The sequence below is a fragment of the Gavia stellata genome, chromosome 32 (genome assembly GCF_030936135.1).
Source record: "Gavia stellata isolate bGavSte3 chromosome 32, bGavSte3.hap2, whole genome shotgun sequence".
Taxonomy (NCBI): domain Eukaryota; kingdom Metazoa; phylum Chordata; class Aves; order Gaviiformes; family Gaviidae; genus Gavia; species Gavia stellata.
In genome coordinates, this window is record NC_082625.1 from 326,213 (window position 1) to 332,802 (window position 6,590).

The following is a 6,590-nucleotide window of genomic DNA, read 5'->3' on the forward strand; positions in this document are numbered from 1 at the left end:
GATGCTCCTATTGCTGGTGACAGTTTTGGTCACCGTGAAAGGTCGCAGTGGCAAACTCTGTTTATTTTGGCAGTGCAGCAGATGCTGGAAAATGGCTCCTACATCCCATGGGCCATTTAATCACGGGGGGAAAAAGGGAGATTAAAGCGAGATTAAAGGTATTTAAGTTTCCCAGCAGCTGCTTTCCTTCCACTAGTCTCTGCTTCTCAGACATGAGAATAACTTTCCCCTCAAAAGTTATACAGAGGTTGACCAATTACTCACTCCCGTGTTTGTATTTCTGGATGACTCCAGCACTCCCTCCTTAATTCTAGACTCAAGTTTTTGAGCACATGGAACAAAGCAACAGCCATGTTTTAGAAAATGCAGGCAGAGGGAGAGCCTGAGCTTTTTGCACTGACAAAGCTGTTTTCTAGTGCAAGGCAGATTGTTTGTCCACAGAACTACCAGAGAAAACCCTTCAGGATGAAACTACTCTTCCAAGAAAGTGAGGAAAAAGAGGGAAGGTTTCCCTTTCCAGTGTTACTACTTTAATAACCAACGTGGTTTCCTGAGCTAGTTTAACACGTATTTCAGACTCAGTGAGAGAAGTGTTCCTTGTTCCTTTGCCTTGTCCATACTACTTGACATGGATCCATTTTCTATGAACTCCAGCTGTAAGCAGAGGCAAGTGGTATGGATGGAAATGGATTCATCCTGTAAGCTATGGATCTGAAAGCAAAAAACGAACAGAGGACAAGACACACGGGTAATCTCCTGCACTGCTCAGGAAAATCAGTGCCCAAATCACACGCCATTGCAATGTCACAGCAGAGATACTCCGCAGTTCAAACCTCTTCTGCGAGACAGTGATGGCTTCTGGATCTCCCCAAGACAGAGACCTGTGTGCACAATGGCAACGTGGTGCAGCGTGCCAGTGCGGCACTTCAGCACGCCACGTCAGCCTAACAATGTGCCGAAGTAACGCTTCGGCACAGATGAATGCAGCACCCTCCGTGCTCCATCAAAGGTAGCAGTGAAGACCAAGCCATTCCGGATGGGACAGCAGGCAGGCCAGATGGCACCTTCCTTGTGCAAAACGCTGAAATACCCTGAAAGCGAAGCCTTGCCGTTGAACAGAAGTTGCCTCAGCTAGCAGTGTTCTGAGAGCCTGCAACAGAGCAGCCAGCTACCTTGATGTCTTCCCAGCATCCTTTTCCCACGTTGTGGTCACTGCAAGGATCTGGTAATGGAAGTGAAGTGTGGATGTGACACAACAACCATTACAACAGGACGTGGATATTTCAAGGACGTGACAAGACCCAACAGGGAATGGCATCACCAACCATAAGTGCGGTGGAGCGAAGGCAGTAACATTTCGGCACAATGCACCAAGACAAACACGGCATTGCAATGGGAGAGGCAGCAGGGGCATCCCGACCCGGCACCAAAGCACAAGCTCCCCTTGCCTGCCTCCTCCCTCAGCAGGACAGTTCTCCCAGTCCCAGCCACCCAACCAAACCATTCCTGCTGCCTTCCACAGCCCTCTGCCATTCCCACCTTCCCGACCTCCGTGTTCTCCTGCTGCTCAGGCCCTGTTGCTTACCTCCAGCCTTTATGAACCCTTTTCCAGCGGCTCTGCAGCCCTCTGAGCCTGGCTCCCCGGCAACCCCAACGCTGTGGGACCCTGCTGTGCTAAAGCCTCGGGGGATCCCGCTTTGCTCTGCCACCGCGCCTTTCCGCCAGCCTTCCGGACCCTCGCCGCCCATCGGTGAAAGCATCCCTCGCTGGGCCACGGGCCCAGGCACCGCGGCCGCGCTCCAGCCCCCGCAGTCCCGCCCGCCGCCCCCCGGCCCCGCTCGCCCCGGCCCAGTCCCGGCCGCTGCGGCAGGTCCCCCGGCCCAAAGACCCTTTAAGCCCTTCTCCCGGGCGCCCACCGGGGCTCCACTCTCGCAGGTCCGGCCACGGGGCCTCCGCCGCGGACAGCCCCACGGGCCCCGCTGCTGCCTCCTCCAGCGCTAGCGGGAGGGCAGAGCCGGCGCGCTCCCCGGGCTCGGGCGCTGCCCCACCGCCCGCCCCGACTCTCCCGCCGGGTCCCGCCCAGGCGCCCCTTCCCCTGCCCGCCCCCCACCCCCTCGGCCCCAGGCCGCACCTCGCCGCGCTGCCTCCCGAGGGCCCGGCCGCCCCTCGGCCCGAGTGCCCCCGCCCCACCGGGCCCCGCTCCAACGGCCCGCGCCGCCCCATCCACCCCGCGGCCGCAGGACCCGGGCCCCAGGCGGCTCCAGGGGCTCGGGGAGCCCCCGGTGTCCCGGCCCGGCCGGGGGAGGCGGGAGGCCCGACGCCCGGCCCGGCGCGACCCCAGCGGCGGCTCACTCACCTCCGCCATGGCCGAGCGCGAGCGGCGGGGGGGGGGGAGCGCGAGCCCCGGATGCGGCGGCGGCCGCTCATTGGCTGCGGCGCCGCGAGGGCGGGGGAGCGCCGGGGGCGCGGCGGGGCGGGCGAGGCGCGGCCGGGGTCAGGGGGCGGGGCCGGGGGCGCCGGCGGCGGCCGGGCCCGGGGCGGAGGCCGGGCCGGGGCCGTTCCCCAGCAGCCGGAGGCGCCGCTGAAGGCCGCTCCCGGGAACCCGGGCGTCGTTCGGGCCGAGCGCCGCTGCCCACACCTCCCGGAGACGCCCCTGTGAACCGGCGTGGAGAGGGAGGGGAGGCCGCCGCCTACTCGCGCGGGCCCGCAGCAGCGCTCCCGGAGCGCTGGTCCGGGCCGCAAACCCGCCGTCAGACCCGCTTTGGGGCCGTTGTTGTGACGGGCCGCGCGGCCCGGGCGGCTCTGAACGCCCGCAGAGCCCGAGCGAGTGAATACAGAGACCCCGGGACACGGGCGGCCGCCACCCGAGGCGGCACACGCACCCCGGAACCCGCGTTGGGGCCCGGGTTGTTGGAGAAAGGAGGTTTTTATAGTTGGCGATGCCTGTGTGCTGGGGTCCCTGTGAACCGCCGGCGCGAGTCCCCTTCCACCGGCCGTGGCAGGTGGGGGGGTGCAAGGCCTGGAGTGAGTCCACGGCTCAGCAGAGCCCCGCGCTGAGCTCCGCTGGGGAGGGCCTCAAAGCCGGGTCACGGCACGGAAATGCACCAGGGACCGCACGTGTCAGAGGCTAAAGTAATGGTGGCAACTGCAACCTGCACTTTCTTACAAAGTGAACAGATCACAAAGCTTGAATCTGCAGGAAACAAACCTTCAGTGACTCTTGCGAGCAACTTGTGTGGATAAAAGGTCACTGCATCTCATTTAGCAGTCACAGAAGAAGGAAATCAGGGTAGGAGCCCAGGAGCGGTCCTGCATTTCAAGGACTGAAATGTAAACACTGTCTCATGGTTCTTTGCTGTGGCTGTACTCTGAGAACACCAGAGATGCACTTACGGAAGCTGCTTGATGGGTCTTTTCAGTTCTGTTTAACTGATGATGAGCCGCATGCTTCGAGAGCATAATCCTCCGGCATGCTTTGTTCTCCTTTAATTCCGCACATTTCCAGGGCTTCCTGTAGCAAACTGCCCTGCCAGGGGACCTTTCTGTCCCTCGGGGACCCAGAGCCAGTGGGCCAGCGCTTTCCTCAAAGGGCACATCAACGAGTTGCCAATGCAATGGGCAGGGGACACAACTATGTTTGCCACCAGATCTCCCCATTTGATCAAGTCCAGTAGATTATCGCTCAGCTCAAGCCGATGCCTCTCAGGCTGCAACCAGATCTGCCTCTGACAGCAGCGATCCCGCTGTGAAGCTGTGCGGTGGAGGCTTTCTTAGTGCTCAGTCGTCAGGAGCAGCCTCTGCACCTGGCACCCTGGCAATTTGCTCTGTGTTGGGTTTCGCTCACGCTTTTGAGCTCAGGAAGCAAAGTGTTATCAAGTGCTTCTGAAGTGGTGGTGGCCCTTGAGCTGAGAATCAGAGCACTTCAACAGGCCTTTATTCCCTCACACAGATCTATCTAGCTCTTCTCAAAATACTAACAGATTGCAGATGCTGTTTATTCAATTAAAAAAGTAACCTTGTCTCTAGCTTTCAGAGAAGCTTCTACAAAATCTGCTGCTTTCTGCTTTGCTCCCAACAGTGCGTCCAGGTGTTTTGTCACTGTAAAAAGCAGAAAGGCCTGGATTTGGGGTCAAGACTTGGGGAAAGTCAACTACTCTGTGGCATGAATTTTCAGGCCCTCTGACTGTTTGCAGTTTGCCCCAGGAGCCGTCTTGCTGGTCTGCTGCCTATCCAGTGTGACCTGGGAAGCGGTTCAGGCAGCCCATGGGACTGGTTATCAACAAATTGCTCTGCCTATCCCACGTGCGCTCGGTACCCAAACCTGCAGAGACTGCAGGCTGGCTGCACAGGGCAGGCTGCAGGCTCTTCTGTGAATTTGTGTTCACACTTGGATATTAGCTTTCCCTTGGTCTCGCAAAGCAAGCTTCACTCTCCCAAACATTTGGAGGGAAGGACTCATTGCAGCAAATTTCTTTTAATTCTTCACGACAATTGCCTGGCTCTACTCATTATCTGAGTGCTGTGCCAGGAGCTCAGCTCTACTGACCCAGCGCAATGTCCATGTCAACTTCTGCTGCTCTGTCTAACGACTGCAGTGACAACTGCCAGGCTGAGGCTCTCCAAGCAGCTGTGCTTTCCTGAGGGAATGGCGAAACACTTTTCAGTAGACACTTCCATTTAATTTCTGTCCTCAGAACTACCAGGTGCAGTGACTCTCCATCCTGCAGCCACCACCAGACTCTGAAGACAGCACACAGCCTGTTTGTTGTGCCGGGCTGCAGAGCAGCTACCATGTGAGCACAGGCAGCCCCTGTGAGCACAGTAAGTCGAAGATTTTAGCACCTGACATTCAGTATTTTGAAATATTCAAAGGCCTTTAAAAAACCTGAAGGGCATTGGAATACAGGGTGGCTTAGACTCTCCATGTGTTTGCAGGTGATTAGTCATGACACTCCAACAGCACGCTGTTTTGCAATTGCTGCTCTATGGACAAAGACGACAAAACATAGAAGGGTGAAGTAGCTTTGGCCAAATCCAAGGTTGATTTGGCTGCAAAACTGGGGTGGACCTAGGTCTGTATGTATAAGCTTTGACTATAAATAAACACTTGGTTTCCTGTTGGTTGTGGATGTTAACAGACAGAAGAACAGCTTTTAACACTGTCGTGGTGTAACCCTAGCCAGCAATTAAGCACCACGCAGCTGCTCGCTCACTCCCCCTGCAGTGGGATGGGGGAGAGAATCGGAGAAAAGGTAAAACTTGTGGGTTGAGATAAAAACAATTTAATAGGACAGAAAAGGAAGAAAATAATAATCATAGAATCGTTCAGGTTGGAAAGGACCTTTAAGATCATCAAGTCCAACCATAAACCTAACCCTGCTAAGTCCACCACTAAATCATGTCCCTAAGCGCCTCATCCACATGTCTTTTAAATACCTCCAGGGACGGTGACTCAACCACCTCCCTGGGCAGACTGTTCCAATATCTGACAACCCTTTTGGTGAAGAAACTTTTCCTAATACCCAGTCTGAACCTCCCCTGACGCAACATGCGGCCATTTCCTCTTGTCCCATCACTTGTCACTTTGGAGAAGAGACCAGCACCTACCTCTCTACAACCTCCTTTCAGGTGGTTGTAGAGAGCGAAAAGGTCTCCCTTCAGCCTCCTCTTCTCCAGGCTAAACAACCCCAGTTCTCTCAACCGCTCCTTGTAAGGCTTGTGCTCCAAATTAATACTGATGATAAAAGAATATACAGAACAAGTGTGCACAATGCAATTGCTCACCACCCGCTGACCGATGCCCAGCCAGTTCCCAAGCAGCGGCCACGTCCCCCCCAGCCAACTCCCCCTGTGTTTTTTTGTTCAGCATGACGTCATATGGTATGGAATATCCATTTGGCCAGTTTGGCTCAGCTGTCTTGTCTGTGTCCCTTCCCAGCTCCTTGTGCACTTGGTGGTGCAGTGTGAGAAGCTGAAAAGTCCTTGATTTAGTGTAAGCACTGCTCAGCAACAACTAAAACATCAGTGTGTTATCAACATTATTCTCATCCTAAATCCAAAACACAGTACTATACCAGCTACTAGGAAGAAAATTAACTCTATCCCAGCCGAAGCCAGGACAAACACTTAACAAAGTAGTTAGGAATTAAGCTTTAGAGAAGCATCAGTTTTCATGAATGCTAGATGGAGCTATGCTACTCACAAATAAAATACTAGTTTAGATTTTCAGACAGGTGTTTACACTTCTAAAATGTGCTAGCTTCTCAGGATCCACCAGTGCTGTCAGCTGTTCATTGAACACACACAATTTGCACGGTCCTTTTCCAGGTTAGTTAAGGCAGCCTGTCCACCCGAGTAAGGCCAGTTGATAGGACGGGTGGGTTAAGATCATGGCTATGGAGTTCCCTTCTTGTACCCATTATCCTTCCTCTCTCCCTTCCGACAGACCTCCACTTCAAGTCATTATAACCCGCAAATATAATTTATTTACAGTCAAAATACTCATTATATAATAGTCTCTGCAGGGCTTACAAAAATTTGTGCAGTATCTACACACGTAAGTAGATACTTTTGTACCTGATGGTTATATC